General features: G+C 40.0%; 1 protein-coding gene across 2 annotated transcripts in view; it reads left to right on the plus strand.

The window, feature by feature from the left end:
* Nucleotides 1-3,017: 3,017 nt before the first annotated feature.
* Nucleotides 3,018-20,150, plus strand: part of lrfn5a (leucine rich repeat and fibronectin type III domain containing 5a) — a 147,871-nt gene continuing 130,738 nt past the window's right edge. For both annotated transcript variants that reach the window (XM_084742567.1, XM_084742569.1), the window contains exon 1: nucleotides 3,018-3,988. The gene's annotated coding sequence lies outside the window, so the exon portion shown is untranslated. The remainder of the gene's footprint in view (nucleotides 3,989-20,150) is intronic.

A 20,150-nucleotide genomic window follows, 5' to 3' on the forward strand; every position in this document is an offset into this window, starting at 1 on the left:
ATGCGGCTCATTTAAACCACTTGTAAGAGTGCCTCAATTTTTTTTGAAGGATGATTCATTCGTCTTCATCCGTTATTCCATCAGATCAATATGTCATCTCTATATTGAATTGCGTGATGCCGAACTTTGTTTTTACAATCATTGATTCAATGGTGATGATGAGGTTTTACCAATACTTCAAAGGTTAATGGCATTCATCTGTCAGTGGACAAGAGAGAGGTTGACAATCACAAATATTGATTGTAAGAAGATCAAAATAAAGACTCTAGAATTAACCATGAATTCACTTCACTTACAGGGTTTTATCATAGATATTACCAAGAGACAGTGATTCAAAATAGTTGTTTGGCAGCAATGTTCTGTTCTATATTGAATTTCCCTTGATGTTGAGTGGAGGGGGAAACATTTTGTTCACTTCACCCTCGACAGAAATCCCCTCCTGGTTCAAGAGCTCAAACCTTCCAGCCTCTGCTTCAACAGACCACCATCAGGCTTATCAGCGCCCTGCAGAAACACCATTTCTCTAATTTAGTCTTTTATGGCACTGAGCGCTGATGTGGTCCCTCTGATGTTAGATGTCAGATGCATCAGCTGAATAAACCCCTGTGGACTCCTCGATCTGATATCAGCCGCAACCTTAACTTAAAAAAAAATTCACCTCAAATACAAATACATGTCTGGAGGTCATCGAACTGGCGCCACAACTAATGAGTACTTTCTTTATCAATGAATCTGTACAATTCAGCTGCAAGGAAGTGTCGGACTACTAATTATGTAGACAGAAAAAAAAATCCACATTAAAGAGCTTAGTGGAAGCTCATCTTTACAAAAAAGATGAGGGCTGGAGATGTAACCCTGAGGCACACCATACCTCATTTCTTCAAATGCAGATGTGGAATTTGCTATTTAAACTGAGCAACTTTATTTTTTTTCTTCCAACAAATCGATTAATTGACCAACCACTGCAGCTCTGATGCTTGAGTCAGGGTCGGAGCATAAGGGCAAAAGCTCGCTTGATCTTGATTTTCAGTGTGAATACAGACCGTGAAAGCGGGGCCTCACGATCCTTCTGACTTTTTGAGTTTTAAGCAGGAGGTGTCAGAAAAGTTACCACAGGGATAACTGGCTTGTGGCGGCCAAGCGTTCAATAGATGCTTGAGTCAGGGTTATTCAGCTGCAGGGGAAGCCTCAAGGAATCTTCCCATAATGAAGCGCTTAGTGGAGGCACATATATACAAAACAAAGGAGGACCTAAGATGAGGGTTGGAGATGTAACCCTGAGGCACACCATACCTGATTTCTTCAAATGCAGATGTGGAATTACGAATAGAACTGAGCAAATTAAATGTTCTTTCAAGAAAATGAGCTTGCATAAGACATTTGGAAGGAGGGTGATATATTGTTAAAAAAAAAAATCAGCATTTTCTCCTGAAACCTTAATTTAAAAATACGAACAAAAAACAAAAACAAAAATAATGCATTACCCCTCTTTTTGGCCATAAAATGTCAACCTGATAACGAAGCCCCTTCACAAACTGCATGGATTTATTCCCTACTCACTCCCCTCCTCTCCCTTTTCATCTCGTCTACCCTCTCAAACAGTTTATAATATTCTGATAACAGCAGATAGAGAGAGACAGAGCCAGTAGCCCATGTCACTGTCTCATTCTTTAAGACTTCATAACGCCTTTCTCACAAGCCAGAGCGAAGATGGCAGAGAAAATGTAATCTCGGGAGGTGGTAGCCTATATATCAGGTGTTATACGGTGCTATACAGTTCCAAATGGGCCAGAAAAGGACGGCGGCCGCACTCTCTCCCCCTCAATTTCTCGCACGCTCTAGTTTTTACCGAGATGTGCGGAATGATGAGACTCAGAACACCCAAATCTGACGGTAACAGAATAAGTAAAAAAAACGAAAACTGTTCTTTATGGGTTTCATATGAGCTCACGGAGCGTCTAACAGAGCGTGCAGGGTGGAGGCTGCTACAGTGCGCGATTCCGGGAACGAGAGGGGTTTCAGCAACTTCCATGCAGCAGGGTTTAACCTGCGTAAAGAGACACGGGGTTATTAAGGTGCAGACAGGAAGTAGAGCGATTTTTACTTCAAAATAAGAGCTTGAGCATCGCTCGAGTGCATGAGACAGTAACGTGATACCGTAGGATTGGGTTCTGTAAAGCAAACTGGGATCATCACACCAACCCAAAGCTCTTTCTCTGTGTTATTTGTTTTCTCTCTCTCTTTTATTGATAGCTAATTGAGAGCAGATCAAGCAATTTTATTTTGAAAACATCATAATCTGTAAAAAAACAAAATCAAAACAGGTGATCCATGAAGCTGATGATCAATTTAAATGAGGCTATTAAATCATCACTTGAGTAATTTGATGACATCAATGCAAGGCAGATATAATTTATTTTAATGTTAGGGAATTTAACTCTACTACAGTAGAGTTGTATTTACCCTACTGATTCATGTCAATATGGCTGCTGTGAAAAAGGTCTTTTTGGTGTTTCAGCTAAATGCATGTCCAGATTAACCCACTCTTGGAACCTTGGGCAAACATGAGCCGTGGACCCTTTTGAAACCCAGCACCTCCGCTACCAACTTTTTGTGAATTTGTGAATTTATTGATACATGTGTTTAAACATAGCATAGATATAACTGTACCAATAGAGCAATCATATGGATATGAGGTTAAAAAGAGGTGTAACCAATGATACCAATTAAGGTCATGTTTCATTTATTATAGCAAAACATTTCCAGTGAGCCAACATGCAGAGCAGCAACACCCTGGTACACTTGTGTTTATCCTACTATATCAGGTCAGCTGAAAAAAAGGCCTATCACGAGCGCTTCTGGTGTGATATTTGTGCATAAATAATGCATGAAAGAGGCCAGACGTATCATTTGCAGATTATGGGTTCCTAATATGGTGTTCAATATAGGGGTTTTATTTTGAAAGCTACACCAGGAAGTAGCGGTCTTTTATTTGATCAAACCTGAGAGTTGTCATGCCCGCTGCGCTATACGGATTAACGGTGCGGGAGAAGCGACCGGCGAGGAGGACCGAGGCGCAGCGGGACTGCACCGTTAAGATTTCGGTGTGAGTGAGCGGACGACAGCTTTACTGGGACGTTACAACGCCTTTTTTTCATTTTATTCCATTTTGTTTTTTTCTATTTGCCTCAATTCCACTCCAGACTGCAGAGGAGACGCGCGGAGTCGAGTTGACAGAGGGTGAGCGGTGTACAAACAGAGACTCGGAGACAGAGAGAGACGGAGGGAGACTGAAGTCAAAATCCCAAAAAATTGGTTATTCCGAAGGTTTAACGGTCTCCAACACACCAGGGAAGCTGCTAATGTGGATTTTCAGGAGTGTTTAATGACCAAGAAACTCTGCCAAACCCTTGGGAATGTTTTATCGGAATAATTAGACTTTTCCGCCCTTTTACCTAGGATATTTTCTTCTTGTAGTGGAATTCTTCCTATTTCACCTGCACGAGGACAGCGAGCGGCGGGAAAAGGAGGAGGAGGAGGGTAGAAGGAAGGAGGCAGGGAAGAAGAGGAGAAAAAGAGAAGAAAAGAAGCTGTTTGACGGGGAGGGAGTGAAGGAGGGATATATCAGTTTCTCTCGGATGGGATTCTTCCCTGAGCCCGCGGATGGAGGGATGAAACCGGGAGAAAAAGACGGGGAGAGAGAGAAAGAGAGCGGAGGGAGAAGAGGAGGATGTAGTCGTCGGGCGCTGTGAGAATGCAAAACGGACGCACCCCTCTGGAAGACAGGATTGAACTATTATAAAAAAAATAAATAAAACCCATACGGAATTTACAACCACCCAAAAGGATATTATTACACATACTTGTGTGGAGCCTATTTGCGTGGAGTTACAATTAGAATCGCCGCTATCTTTGTAATTATGGGATTTGGGGAGATAATTGCGCACTGACACTCCGCGAACCAAGGAAACGGAACATCCCGAAAGTGGTAAAGTTTAAATTTCTATATTTTGCAAAACGTCGGCTCAGTTTTCTCTACTGTGTCCGTCTGTTTCCTCTAATTCTCTTACTGACTGTTTCTGTTGGAGGGGCAGAGGAATGGTGGCTGCTGAGGGGCAGGGGTAGTTATTTCTACATGTCATTGTAGGCTATAGACATTTAGTGTGAATGCTGAAATGGGGCGGGGGACAGAGAAGGTGTATTTGGCGGAAGGGTTGGGTGGGGGGAGCCTATATAGCTAGAAAAAACAGCCCCGAGAACATAGCAAGGTCAAAATTGAGCCCGGTATAAGTTATAGAAGCTCTCTCCGTGTGTGTGTGTGTGTGTGTGTGTGTGTGTGTGTGTGTGTGTGTGTGTGTGTGACCGTGGTTGGTGGACCCAGACGTAGGCTAGTTCCAGTGGTCGAAATTTCAGCACCCACTTCAGTGCTGGGAATAAACGTCAGTCAACGTAAACCCACTGAAATGTTCATGGGCGATAATTTTAGCAGCCTTTCCTCATAGCTGTAGGCCTGTAAGACGGCACACGTATGAAACAGGGCGCCGCGGCCCCTTTTTTGTGCGCCGCACACTGCACCTGTACTTCAGGAAAGAGGGTGAAGGGAGGGGGGGCAGACTGTGTGTGGAAAGTGTGTTCGTGATAGCGTGGTACAATCAGTAGGATTTGCCCGAGCTGTTCGTAAACGCACCAGAAAGATTGTTGAGTCTCGCTCCCAGGACGCTAAACGTGAAACATTTGTGGTTGTTCAAGCGTCCGGAACACAACAAAATAATGAAAAAAATCAGGAAATACAGGCAGAAGGCAGGATCTCTGCAGATACAGACACCACCGCACACTTCTAGTGGGTCATAACTGGTGATTGAAAGGGATTGTGGTGCTATTAGTCCGTGGATTGTTTTATTTTATGAAATGTTTTATACTATGCCTTTAACCTATTTGCCTGTGAGCTAGCATTTGACGAGCACAAATAAGCATGAACATAAGATGCATCTATGTGTGTGTGTGTGTGTGTGTGTGTGTGTGTGTGTGTGTGTGTGCAACTGAACCCCAGCCCTACACCTTGTCGCCACAAAGCTACATGATGATAGAGCTTTCACATTTTCCGCCGTGTGTGTGTGTGTGTGTGTGTGTGTGTGTGTGTGTGTGGTGAGTGCCAGTTGTCAGCTTCAAAAGACAAGTGTGTGTGTGTGTGTGTGTGTGTGTGTGTGAATATGGATATTGGATATATGACAGTGGTGAATGGAATTAGGTCCAGTATGTTGCAGTTCAGTCGAATACTACTCAGAAAAAAATGCTGTTTTCCAGTGTATTTCAGTCAGTTAGTCTACATTCTCCTACACACAGACTCTGAGTAGTTATGTGCAAGTTTATATAAATCATTTGCGTACTTGCATATTGTAGTGAAGTTTATTAAATGCTTATTTTTGTGGAGATTATTTCAAAATGCAAATTATTTTGAATATCAAGTACAAAAAAGATCTGAACAGCACAAATACTGTAGTTTAACAGTTTATTGTTTACTTGCTGTGGCGGACTCTTGCATTTATGTCCACTGTAGTGCCATATTCTCTTTGTCAGTGGTTCTCAACGTTTTCCATGAAGCACCGCCCAGTCCACATATATGTGTGTATATATATATATATATATATATATATATATATATATATATATATATATATATATAAAAATATGTATTTTTATATATATTTATATATATGTATATATATATATATATATATATATATATATATATATATATATATATATAAATATGTATATTTATATATATTTATATATATATGTGTGTATATATATATATATACAGAAAACACCAAAAGAATGGGGCTTTATTTCCAAAGCTTTATTGTAAAAAATTAACATTATTTATAATTATTTTCATTTTTGAACCTTTACTTTAAATGTCACTTCAGAAAACATCTTTGTTTAGTACAGATCCTGAAAAAAAACACACACTATAATCGTACAATATCAGTCAAAATAATTGCACTAGATTTTTCTTCAGAATCATTCAGTCCTACTGTAAGGTGTAGTTTTGCATACAGATGTTTGTGTAAATTGTGATTTTAGCCAACATGTTCAAATCTAATTCTGGCAACCTTAGAGCAGACAAAGAATTGGGGACCCCCTTACTGGGACCCAGACCCTAGGTTGGGAACCAATGGTCCATGTGAACAAGAGGATCTTTGTTACTGTAACCGTCCTGTTGGAGCTGGAGACATGATGAATTAGGGCTCTTGGGGGGCTTATTGTACAATCATGGTGAAAAAAGTCATAGGAAAAACTAAAAACCATAAGCCTTAAAAATAGATAATCTGTCATTGCTGTATTTCCATCATATGTAAATTGATTGTCTGTCTGTTACAGTTTGTATGGTCCAAACATCTCAGAAGGGATCTTCCTTTATACATTCAGTATTGAATGGTTGCAAGGTTTCATATCGCTTCTATCCCACAGAATGAAACTGAGGCTCAAAAATATGGAAGCCTGTCAGCAAAAGCTGTCGATTCTTTGTTTCATGAATTTGGATTTTGAATTCTGGATGGTCCCTTGGCAAGGATGTATTCTTCCTGAGGGGGAGAATATATAAAACATATGAATGCATCCAGAAAGCTTGTCCCGATAAATGAAATACGCTATTTTTTGTGGTATATGCTATAATGCAGTCTGTCCACTGTGTCAAAGCACCTGACCATTCAAAGTTTCTTAAGTCCCTTGAGCATATGTTACTTGAGAAGGTATTTAAAAATTAGTAATGCTTTTTCATGATCTTCTCTCAACACTAATTCCATCTTAAAAAAGTGTTTTCCTGAGCATGTGCACTGAAAACAATGAGATCTACTTTTATATCAATGGACATCAAAGTGACTTCTGTTGACATGAGTGCATGCCGAGGCTTCTGTGATGTCATTTATTGTATTTGATCATGATGTGCAGTAAATGAATAGAAATGATCTCAAATTGCAAATTTCCATTTTAATCAAAGCCTTTCTCCAATGAGGGTCTCTGGAGTTTAATGGATCTCTAATTTAGGACTGTGACATGTCATAGCACGCTTTTTTTTTCCTTTTTTCCCCATGGCTCTATCTTTCGCTGGATGGGAGCTTCATCGGTTTGTACCGGTACAGTAGCTTGCATTGATTGATCAAGGCAATAAATTTATGCACACGAGCCACTCATGCTGGTGCTAATGGCCCGTTGATATGGAGGCATTATGCAAATGCTTCCCTGGCTCTAGAAAAAGAGTGTGGGTGACTGAGCGAGGGAGAGAAACTGGTGATTTTCAGTCCATTTTAGTTGTGTTTAGCTGTCCTATTTACGTCTAAAAGGAGTGGTTTGCCGTACCATTAGGTTCAGGATGAATGGCAGTGCATTTGTGTTACAGGATGTGTTTTGATTTTTTTCCCAGGAAATGTGAGACCGGGAAGAAAGGGGTTGTATTTTAAAGCTACTCCTGACTTCCACTTAGTTTTTGAGATTTAATTTGCTGTAGTGGCCTCTGTACTGACATGAAAAGCAATGAAAGTGTGCAGAACTTAAAGATAAACATCTGATCCATGGTATGACTCAGTGTGTGTAAAAATCACATTTTATTCCATAATGGCATGTATAGTGACGGCTGAGGTGAGGCAGAAGCAACATCTCTCTTAACCTGTATTTTTCCCCTTTCCCTCATTATTTTCTGTCCCTCATTCACCGCCACAATGCTCAAAAAGGAAAAAAAAAAATGTGTTTCCTCTTATCAGGCTGTAGTACAGAGGAGTAAAGAGGCTGTAAGGACTGTTCTTTTTTCTTTATAGGGGCAGGGGGGATTTTTATTATATCCGTCTTTCTTCTTGCCCTCTGTTTATCTCTCTACAACTCTCCCTCTCCCCTTCTTCCTCCCTCTGTTTAGCTATCTGACAGAGGGCTGCAGGATCCTGCGGAGTGGGTGGTGGAGCTCTAATTCAATTTATTCTACTGCTCAGAGACAGACAGAGAGAGCAAGCGAGAGGCAGCAAGAATAGAGAGCGAGAAGGAGAGAGAGGCAGATAGGGAGAGGGATGGAGACCACAGATGTTAGGGAACATTTCCTATTAGCAGCGGAGAGACCAGGCAAGGCCTTAAAGGAAGCCGGGGCTGACGCTGTGACATCTGGTTTGATTCTGCGGGTGATTGAAATGATGTGTGTGTGTGAGAGAGAGAGAGTGCACGTGTGGTCATTATCCACTGAAACAATATGTCTTTAAAATGCCATCAGTGAGTCTGAAGGGAGAAAACAAAGACAAGCCTTCTTTCTTTCCTCCATTACTCAGCCAACCATCCGCTGAAACACAAGTGATTGACAGCTCATGCTGAACCTCTCAGATGACCTCATCTGGAGAAATGTCCAGAGCTCAAATCTTACAGACAAGCAGCAGAACATCTGTATTGAGCAGAATCTGGTGTTTAACATGTTGTTTATGTTCATGGGAAGTACTTTTAGTAATAAACAAGGACCAGTGACAACCTGTTAACTGACGCATATACTGATAAAGACCTCACCATTCACTCACCATTCATTTCCAAGGTTCGATTAAAAAAAATGACAAGATATGACTAAAACTGACAGTTTGACACCTTCCAATGTGTTCAGACATGGTATTTCATAAATTGCAGATGCAGGCAAAACCTCAGCATAGGTTTAATTGTATATTATTGTGGCTGTTGACAATATCAAATATACCTGGTTGATACAACGATATATAATTCATTTTGAGAATCATGAGATCTTGCTTGAGCGCTCTCCCTTTAATATCTCTGCTTGTAATAACCCATTGTGGGCATTGTTGCAAATCAATGAGAATGTATTTTCATATGATTTTTGGAACACTTTGATGAAGTACCTCGCTTTTGCCAGTTATTGAAATGGACAGTTAACCCTAAAATCAAAAAAACTTATTTTTCTCCTCTAGTGCTGGTTATCCATCTAGATTTTTTTGGTGTGAGTTGAAAAATTTTGGAGATACTGGCTGTAGAGTTGTCTGCCTTCTCTCCGGTATGATGAGACTAAACTGCAGTCTGTACATTTGAAAAATTTGTAACCAGTGTGTCTTTCCAAAAATCATGACCTGGTTAGTTAAGATAATCCATACACTTCCTACTACTACTACTTTCTTTTCACGGTAGAATCTACTAGAACTAGAACTGCTTTATTTCTACTAAAAAGAAGCCAAGTTCCATTTAGACCAATTGTACTGGAGAGAAGGCAATTTTCTCCAAAACTCTGTAACTCACACCAAAACAATCTAGATGGGTAAATAGAACTGTCCCTTTAATTTACTGAATTATCAAAAACCAGACCCTCCTCTTTGGTAATTTTAGGAGGGAGGTGTTGTGTTGGCTGCACTAATGAAGAAGTAAAAGACTGATACAGAGTGAGAGATGGAGTAAATACATTTGAGCGCAGCCTTTATGATTGGGTCAGCCTCACTCTGTCTGCCCTTGACTGCTTAAGATTCCACCCCTCAAATTGTATTGAAGGTAAAATAGGACATTCCACACCAGCATCTGAAGAAATCAGATAAGATGTGCCTCAGGGTTACATTTTTGTTATTCATGTTTTTTGGTTGTATGTGCTTCCAATAATCACTTTAACAGTCATAGTTTTGCAGCTTAATAACCCTGGCCTAAGTATTTTAAGAGTTCTTTTGTAAATGAATGAAACAACATCCAAGGTTTTTCCGTTTGTTCCTAATTTTACATTTCAGAAAGACCTTGTGGAGCCTGACATTGGATGTTAAGCCTTCACAAAGTCACAGTATTCTTTTTGACTTCTAGTTAGTTTTTTGGGGTCAGGTAAACAGCTTTATCACTATCATCCCAGTGTTGTTTCATTCCATTTTGTAACATCATGAACATCAAATGCTCCTTATCCTCTACAAACCTGGACCAGGTGTGCTTTTATTTCATCTCACTTGACTAATGCAACTCTTGTTACTCTGGCATCAGCCAGCAAACTCTCTCCTGTGTACAACTGCAGCAGCCAGGCGTTAAACAGGTGCCAAGAAAATGGACCACACTATCTCTATTTTATCCTCCATGCAGTGGCTTTCATTTGATTTTGATCTGAAAATGTTAATGCTTTCACTCAGCCTACATTCCTAATCCTTTACCCCCTTATATACCCAAATATACCCAAATATACTGCTACATTAGCTCATAACATTACACAAGTTAGCTTGTAACATATAATAACACATTACATCAATGTTTATAAGCTATGTCTTTTTGGACTCTTCATTATCTTGATATATTGATTACTACCAAAATACTGTTATGTGCACCTTAAAGGCATTTGCACTTATGAAATAACACAAAGATGTAAATGGCAGTAAGTTATTGCTTTGTTGACAGAGAGAAACTAGTGCTGCTATACTGTGTTGGCACCGGTGATAAATGACAGTAAGTCTAAATAAATGGCCTGTCTTTGCCAAGGCAGGATTAGTCCTTGGCTGACTGGTAGCTCTAGTTAAGTTCCTGTATAAAATCCATTACAAAGTCCTTAATTACATTATAATAGATTTGTTTGTTGTTGTTAATGGTTATGTGGCATTTTCATGGAATTTCACCTCATCTGCTGCATAATTGCAGTGGCAATAAGTGATCTTTGTAGCGGTTATGTTGGGGATTTAAGGGGTTAACGTCTTTTTCTTTTCTTTCTTGTATAACTCTGTCACCCCTCTCCCACCCCCTTTTCACTGCACACCCACTACTTCAGAATCACCCGTGACATGTCTGACACTGGATGCTGCTTTAGGAGGCCAGCGGGGAGGCTGTTTGTGTGTCTGTGTGTGTATGGCGGTGTGAGCATGAGGAGTGGGTGACATGACAGATGTGAGACACATTCTGCGATAATGAGCTGTGTTCAGGACAGATAACTGGGTGAATGTCACATGATACAGACAGGCTTCTGGCTCATGTCCCACAGTCCCACTGCCTCTCACTGTCTGTCTGTCTGTCTGTCTGTCTGTCTATACATTATGCTTATCAACAAGCATGAATAAAGTAGATTCAGAGCAGATAAACTATACAGCCAACCTTTGTCTCATAAATAGTATATTTACTTTGAATCCCTCTTCACAAAATGCATTTTTCTACAGATTATAACCAGGTTAAGGGTCACTGCTTTTTTTTAGACTGCTGTATTTTTATATATCTCAAGGTCTGAAGAGATAAAATGGTCCACTCATTAGCAAGAAAACAGCTTAAAAAGATTAGAGGTGGAGATGAAGCAGTAAAAGTACTGATCCATTCACTGAAATAACTAGTGATGTCAGTGATTGTATTAGTTCTGGTCAGTATTTACCATGAATTTTTCAAAGCAATGTAATCAAACATGATTTGAGCAATAATTGAAGTTTAAAACCTTAGTACTAATCATCTTTTATCATGAAAACAATAATTGTTTGTTTCTATTGGGTAGTTTGAAAATATACATCTCTTTATCATTGTATCCAGTAGACCCAGTCCTGAATGTTGGAAACCAATGCTTTTATCATACACATTGATCAGTACAGTTACCAGTTTCAAATTCATGCCAGGAAAAATGCAAAAATATGGGTAATTTTCACTGATGTTATTCTGTAACAGTTGTTATACATATTTAACAATTTGGTCTATAACACAGGTCATTTTAACACTTTCCTCTGGACAGGGGTTGGTTCACCTAAGCAGTCTGTCCACTCTAAGAGAGCCTGGGCTGATGCTATTGCTAACATAGGAGTTATCCCCCTTCATCACCAAACAAGACAGAGGAGTTTGCTTGGAGCAAAACTCAGAGAAGCTGCTGCTTGTCATGAAAATGAGAAGAGCTGGTCCACCATAGCCTGAGCTGAAGTTGCTAACAGCGGCGCTAACCCCCTTTTTCAGCAAGCAAAACACAGGATCTTGGCTGATGTCTGGAAGAGTTGTAACATTTATTCCTGGACAGCCTACACACTGAGTTATTCCTTAGAGGAGTTTGCTACTTGTATAACATGTTTTAGTTTAAATCCCTGATGCGTAGGCCTGGCAGGGGGTCAACTTTGGCCTGGCTGACCACTGGGCATGCAGTGCACTGGCGGAAACCCTGCTATCCTTGCCCTCAGTAGGCTGAATGATTTTGAAGGTTGTAGGCAGTCCCACTTTCACTTATTTTGCTGTAAAATATGGAGCAGCTTTCATGGCCAGTTGATATTTATGTAGCATGTTTACCACAGCATTTGCTTTTATGTTTGTTTCATCCTTAATCTGTCTTCACACAAAATGAACTCTGATTCTGCTCAAGTGCAAGGTCTGTACACAGCATTTTTAATAGCTTCAATATCTCTGTATAAAGTCACTGACAGACAGTGTGAATGCTTTACTAATGAGTTTCACATGAATACACTTATTAACATGAGACACCTCAGTGCAAGAAAACAGAACACTGAGGGACTCTGACTTTTTAATTTGGAATGCAGCACCTGGATTCAGTGTAATCACCGTATTAATTATACACACTGCAACACAGTTGTCACCAAGGGATTCCACCACCAGACATGACAGTCAATCTATGAAACTGACCCACGCTCCATAAAACACTGCTTTAGATTACACAATCCAACAGTACAGTAGCTCTTTTGAAGAAAACATCCCAAGGGTGATATGTGTGAAACATCAGTGCCAGAGAAAGCATTTCATAAACTGAGAGAGATGCTTTGTAGTATTGCCATTTGAAATTATTGTGAAATCCCCTTTGTAGACATCCACAGCAGGATCAGACTGGGGCACAAACATTTAAAAACTGCCTTCTTACTCATTGATGTTAACATTATCTGAACCACAGTGCAGTGAATGTGATGCTTAGCGTAAATGCAGCCAGATATTACCTGCCCTTCATGGCCTTCCAGTTAGCATTTACCACATTAATCCTCACCTATCTCCACCTCCAGAACAGCTGACTTGCTGAGTTTGTGTAACTCTAGATGCCTGCAGTTCTCACAGCAAAGCATGCTGACAATGTGTGTGGTCTGTGTTTTATTGCAGAACTGCATTTGTATGTTGAATGCTATGATAAACACAGATCAGGGTGATGTTTTTTAAGCTTTTCTAAGCAGGTTTTAATTACAGGCTTCCGTTACACACCAAGAGGTCATGTTGAACATTGTTTTGTCCTAGCTGTGCTGAATAAACTCTTTCCCTGCAAAAATATTATTGCTGGGTTAAAAATCATGAGGGAAAAAAAACATCCAGTAGGAAACCAAAACAACCACAAATACTTGGCATAAAATGTGAGCACCACAATTCACTGGCAAAGACAGCACCAACACACAATTTGAGAAAAGAGAAAAATAGAGCAGCTTGAAATGGTTAATTACTCTACAGCACAGTCTCCATTCAGTTTCAGTCCTTTCAAGCATGCTTGACTTCTGAAAAACAGCTGTAAAAACATCAGATACGTAAGATTATAGTATACAGTCATAATATTACAGTATAGACTATACAGGAAACAACACAGCATTGTGGGCCAAATATAGGTGTGATTTATTATGTGTGTGGTCGAAGTGTGTTTGTATCTCTTTAGAAAATACTCCTCCGGGCCATTTCCATAAATAACAGTGCATTCTCAGCTTGTCAGGTTAAATAAGGATTAAAAACAGTATAGACCACCCCAGCCTTCTCGAGACTCGCAGCCCTGGTTGTAAGTTGGAGCATTAAGATAATGAATAAAGAGTCATAAGTCAAGGTATGTCTTTTAAGTTATCACTCAGATTCACTTTATTTGTTCCATACAATACATTTAGATTTACCATGCTGACATTTGGCAAGATACAGCAGTCCATCACAGTGTAATGCAAGATATAGAGATTATGTGCAGTAAATGAGGAAATTTAAGTGTTCCCATTGGGGAAATGGGTCACTGCAGTAGCAGCAGGAGAGAAAGGCCTATAGATTAAAATAGCACAAACACAGTGAAGATAACACCCGCAGTCATATCAAGAGAAGATACTAAAAATGTTACCAAGTGGGATAAAACATCCATTTTGACTTAATATCACTGAAAGAATGCTTTTCCTCCTGCTCCATCGCTCTAGATTTAGAATGAAAAATGCTATGTGGGTAAAACGCTGACTGAGCTTCACAGTAAGTGTGTTTGGGGTGTTCACATTCATAGCAAGTGAACCATGTAGGACTTAAAGCCCATGGGGGACCTTTTTAGCGCATGGGAGCTGATGTGTAAAAACTGGCTACAGTTTCTGGACTGTTCATCAGATGTGGATGTAAACACCCAGAAATTAAAGCTGCGAGTCAGCATTGTAACCTCATAGGCATTGTTCCATTTCAGATCCAATACTCTGGAGTAGACAGCCAAAACAACACTTACTGTTATACTCTCTGACTACACTGTACCACTAATCCATTTCTATGTATGTTTTCTGTATGTGTACATGGAGTGTAAGATCAGTGGTTATGATTTTGCAAAAATGTCAACAGATTTCAACAAATAAAAGACAGAATGGATGGGTATCAAGAACCGGTTCTACATTGGCACTGGTTCCTGATTGGTCAGTGCCAAAAGCTCCTGGACAAACAATAGTGCTATCTGCATTGATGTGAAATGTTCAAGTCAAGTGCGGGCTCACTTTGCTAAATTTTATGAAAAGGTAACTAAATGCAATAACTCAGGAAAAAAAAATAGGTAATTAACTTTTTTTCATGTCCTTCATTCATTGCACCAACTTATGGTAAGTAGTTTTGACAAGATTAATAAGTATCTCTAAGCAGTATCACTATCCATATCAAAATCCTACCAATACCCATCCTCTTAACCACCACGGACAGCCACAGTATGGGGCTGCAGCGTGAGGTAGACATTTCAGGACCATGGACAGCTGCATTATGCATTAATGGCTTGAAGTTGACATTTCAGGACCATGGACAGCTGCAGTATGCATCTACACGTTGAGTTGGACATTTCAGGACCATGGACAGCTGCAGTATGCATCTACAGCGTGAGGTAGACATTTTAGGACCATGGACAGCTGCATTATGCATTAATGGCTTGAAGTTGACATTTCAGGACCATGGACAGCTGCAGTATGCATCTACAGCGTGAGGTAGACATTTCAGGACCATGGACAGCTGCAGTGTACATCTACAGCGTGAGGTAGACATTTCAGGACCATGGACAGCTGCAGTATGCATCTTCAGCTTGAAGTAGACATTTCAGGCCCATGGACAGCTGCAATATGCAGCTACACCTTGAGGTGGACATTTCAGGACCATGGATAGATACAGTGTGCAGGTAGAATGTTGAAGGATAGTTAATCAGTGATGTCCGTGCTCTGTCCTCTGTAATTTCCATATGTACTGTGTTGTTTTGCACAAGTTAAAAAGAGGCACAGTATAGCTCCAGGAAGTACAAAGGAACTTGAAGATATATGGCAGTTGTCACTGTCTGTTTTATGAAATTCTGTGTAAATGTCCATATAAAGTGTGTTTCTGTGCTTTATGCAGCTGTATATCCTCAGTTATGGATCCATCAATATCAGCATGGAAACCACTGTATTACTTAAGATGTCGTGGAAGCCCTCCATGAGGTACAATATGGATTTGTTGCCATCTCCCTCAGTTAGAAACAGGTTTGACAACAAGAAGACATGTGACAGACAATATTACACATTGTTGATACTCATCATCAACAACAACAACATAATCATTGGGTATGGTGATCACCATTTCTTAAAAACACTGCCTGTAAATAGGAGGCTTTCTGTCTTTCTAATTACTTCAATAGTGTGATGTTCTAATCACCAGGACAAGCAGGTCATCAGTGATGAGCGGTGTTGTTTTTTTGTAGGCAGCAGACGGACTAAAAACTGACTAGATTAAATGGTGCATTTAATTAAGAGGCTTGGGATCAGGAAGTCAGAGATCAGTCTTGGACCATGCCAACAGTAGCTACATTTAGCCTAGCTTGTTAGCGCATGCCATCTGTTCACACACAGATTAACGCTACACAGCAGGCGCTAGCTATGGTTACATTTTCTGGTTCAACACTGTAGGCGCTGCCATTCAGGAGACTTTAGTCCCTGAAAAAGTCTTTGTGTCCAATGATCCAAACTGGGGTGTGGGCTTTCTTTGGTTAGTATTTTGGAATTCAATTCAAACAATACAATGTAGGGAAAATCTTTTTTTTCACCTTCATTGCTTCCGCCTCCCATACATATGAGATACTGTGTGTCTCATTAAATTCACCATATGTTAACACTAGTGTCTGGCAGTTTTTCTAGCAGGTAGAACAGGATGTGTTAATAAGAGATGTATCCTAGAACAGGTTATTGTTATCTTGATGGGTCTGGATGTCTGCCAAAACAAAAAAAATAATGACCATGTTCATTTTTTTGTGGTTTGAAGACATGACATTACAGTCTTTGATAAAGCCGTTAATCAATACATCATGTTGATCAGATACCAATCATTATATTGATAACTAAAATGACATCAGTGGATTTTTTCCCCCTTATTCTTTGTCTGGTGCTCCCATTTATCAAAGTGCAAGCTTTACCTTCACCTCCATTTAATAACTTGTTTTCAAGTTGCACATCATCAGTGAGACTTTTTATGGTTTCTTTCCTTTGACATCAGATCTACAGTAGGCTGTTGGCTGTGGCTAGTTAAGGTTTAGCCATCTGCTTTACAAGCAGGGATGACTTCCAAATCACTGCTTCCCACTTAGCTAGCCTTTACACCAAATACTATAAAAAGCAGCCAGCTAATCCTAGCCGTTGGCAGTATTTTCTTTTTTTTTCCTTCCTTCTTGGCACTAACCTGAACTCAGCAAGATGCTACTCACCAACAAACACACCGAAATCTGATGGCTTGATATATTTGGCTGAAGAATATTGACAGGGTTTGAGGCAGGTGCCAGTAAATTCAGAAAATCTAGAGGATACTCTTATGATATTGAGCAAGCCAGTTAATTATTTTTTAATAATAAAAAAAAAAAAAAACAACCTACTGCTGAGGGGGCAGAACGCTCGAGCAGATTGAATGGAAGCGATATTGAGCTGTTTGTTTGAGGATGAATTAGATCAGAAATAACATACCTACAGATGAGAGAATGCAGTATCAAAGTAAAAGACTGGGTTGGTTCAGTGATGATTTGCTTTCATCCAGGCGTTGAGTCTCAAATAGCAGCACTTGAAACAACTTGACTGTACTGATCCTGGTGGCAACGGTTTCCTTGGAAGTCCTATTTTTTGTGGTGCTTTTACTCTCAAGCCTTATGAGGTGAAATCCTGCCTCAGAGCCCCCCTCGTTCCACCCAACACACCCTTGGACACAATCCTCAAAGTAAATATGTCTTTTCAGAAGGAATTTGACCCTTATGATGTGTTAATAGTCACATCGCACAGGCATATATACTGTATCACACAGGCTCTGCTAAGGGGCTCCCTGACCCTTTAGGCCCCTAGGCTTGTTCAGTAATCCATCCACATTTAATCCCTTGGTGATGACCTGATGACCGGATAACAGCAGACGTACTGTTTACTATTCATGCTACACACTTCAGTCTTATCATGTGGTATGACCACATTAGTGCTTTAAATTGATTTATGGTAAGATGATGATTATTGTTTGGAGCAGGCTGCTTGCAGGCTGTGTGCATTACTATTTGAAATCAAGAATTAGAGGTACTGTGTGTCATTTTTTTCTTTAAAAAAAAGTTATACATTCACGGTTTCTCACCAGAAAGCATTGTGTGTATCTTGTAGGCCTAATAAACAGAACTTGCTTCCTGATCTAATATTTGAAAAGCAGATTTTTGGAAGAAACCTACATTGTTTACATCCATATTTGATAGCTTTGGTAGCTTGCAGTTTATTGTCACATTACTGTTTCTTTATAATGGCTGAACGATTTTGAAAAAAACTTTGCAATTATTTTGACTATGTGATTTTTTTGTTGTTGATAAGAGAGATAGCATCTATATCCATCTATCTAACTATCAGTGGGACTGTGGATCACGTCAGCAGAGTGTGTTTGCTTAAGCAAAGATGCCCTCATGCACATGCACGAGACATGCATGTCAAACAAAGCAAGAACCCATTCTTAAACACAGATTGTATTATTGTGGTCCAGTACTCCACTAGGGACTAGGTTTGGGCAACTTGTTAAATTTTCCAACTGTCAGCCCGTCAGCGGGCAGTGGCTGATGTATTTGTGCAGGTGCTGTGGTTGAAATAAATCCTGAATTCACTGTTTTAGATGTGGAAATATTCTGGCTCTACAGGCTGTTTTCCTCTCACTTGTCCTCTGGCTCTGGGTTTGTACCGTACAGATGAATGAGAGTCTGTGGCTGAGCAGTGGCTCTCCCTCTGCACACCATTAAATTAGCAAAACAAAATGACAAAACTCAACAACTACAAAAAAAATAGCTAATATATTTGTCCATTTGCCTATCTAATGTTTGGAGATGGGCTGAGATAACCCTTTTTAACTAGTGACCACAAGATTTTCTACTTTTCAGTATGACATAACCAAGACCACAACCATTTTAAATTCAGAGCGGTGTTAACGTATATTTTCAGCAAAGAGCAGTCCGCCTGAGTCTAAACTGAGTTGGAGGCCTGTAATGTAAAAGACCATTTGGTTTTATGAGCTCATAATGCTGAAAAAGTAATTTTCCAGTACAGTAGTAGCAAAAAGCAGAGGAGGACTAATTAGATTGAGTCACCTGTCATTGTAATTAGTCCTTAATGTGCTCAGGTGAACTGAGGTGGAAGGTGCCATGTGAACCGACAATATTACTAACTTGTTTATTGCATTTTTTTCAATAGAATGAAATATTTCCACTAAATCAGTTTATTCAACCATTACAAGTCATGACAGTGGCTTGTTTAAGTCTGTAGATCAAATTAGCATACAGCACCAGATTCTCTCTGTTCACTCATCTTTTGTAATTCAATGGGATAAGCTAACGGAAGTGTGTGTGTGTGTGACTGTATGTGTGTGTGTGTCTTTTTATATCCTCAGGGGCTGTTTGTCGCTGATAATGAGCTGTCAGCTGTTAAATGAAAGTTGTACTTGCTTTACTCCATATGCTCTACTATATAAATTAGCCTTCAGGAGAGCATAAATGCAGATTTTCACGTCTTTTGCCACATTAGAATGATATGGTTCAGGTTGAAAATTGGCGGAGTCAACCTTTAAGCCTGGTATCATGACTTCCAATCTGCTTATCTGACAGTATCAGTGACATGCTGTACGTCGCTGTGCAGAAAGGGATGAATGCACCGCGATTAATGGATAAGATGCAAACAGTAGTAGAGTGTGGATTCATAAAACACAAACTCTTAAAAACACTGAGAGAGAGCTTCTCTATGAGCTCTCACAGACTACAGATACAGAGTCCAGCATGCACACAAAATATCTACTAATGTAGGCAAGTATCTGCACACACACACACACAAACTCAGCAAGTGGGCTGATAAAAGGATGTACAACATTACCGCAGCTGCCCTCTGGGAACTAAAGTGAAAGCATGACTCAACCATTTACCAGCACCACACAATGAGTCAGCACATTTACAAGAGATGGACCAGGCATAGTGAGACATCCATTTTTACGATACCTGTACACACAGATGTGGACAACACACACACACACGTTTCGAGGATATGGTTGATGATGTGTCATTTTATTGCTCTGTTGTGAGGGTGTTCCACTCTAGATGTTTTATGGAGGGAAGGCATTGCTTCTCTGACCTCTATGTGCTGAAACATACAACATCACAGCTGAGTGTGAGTAGGTGTCATACAGCTAATGTAAAGAGCCACTGCAGGGGGGTTTCTTCCCCAGTTATTCTTAATTATTCATAATAATTGTGGGGTGAGGGGGGTCATGAACTTTATTTGGCTTCTGATGGAGGGCATGCCAGAAAAAGCTTGGTCTTGCTAACTTCTCTCTTCTCTTGCTTGGGCTCGTGGGGGCTTTTTGTAGAAAATTCTTGAATAGGGACCAGAGGTGTGGTGCCTGGTTACAGTGCAAGAAAACAGCAGGTGATTAAGGAAATGAGACAGAATTTTGTTTGTTTGCACAGCAGAGGTGGGATCCCTTCCCGGATTGCCAGACATGCAATAGATACT

Source organism: Lutjanus erythropterus, chromosome 18, assembly GCF_056507025.1.
Source record: "Lutjanus erythropterus isolate fLutEry1 chromosome 18, fLutEry1.hap2, whole genome shotgun sequence".
Lineage (NCBI taxonomy): Eukaryota > Metazoa > Chordata > Actinopteri > Lutjaniformes > Lutjanidae > Lutjanus > Lutjanus erythropterus.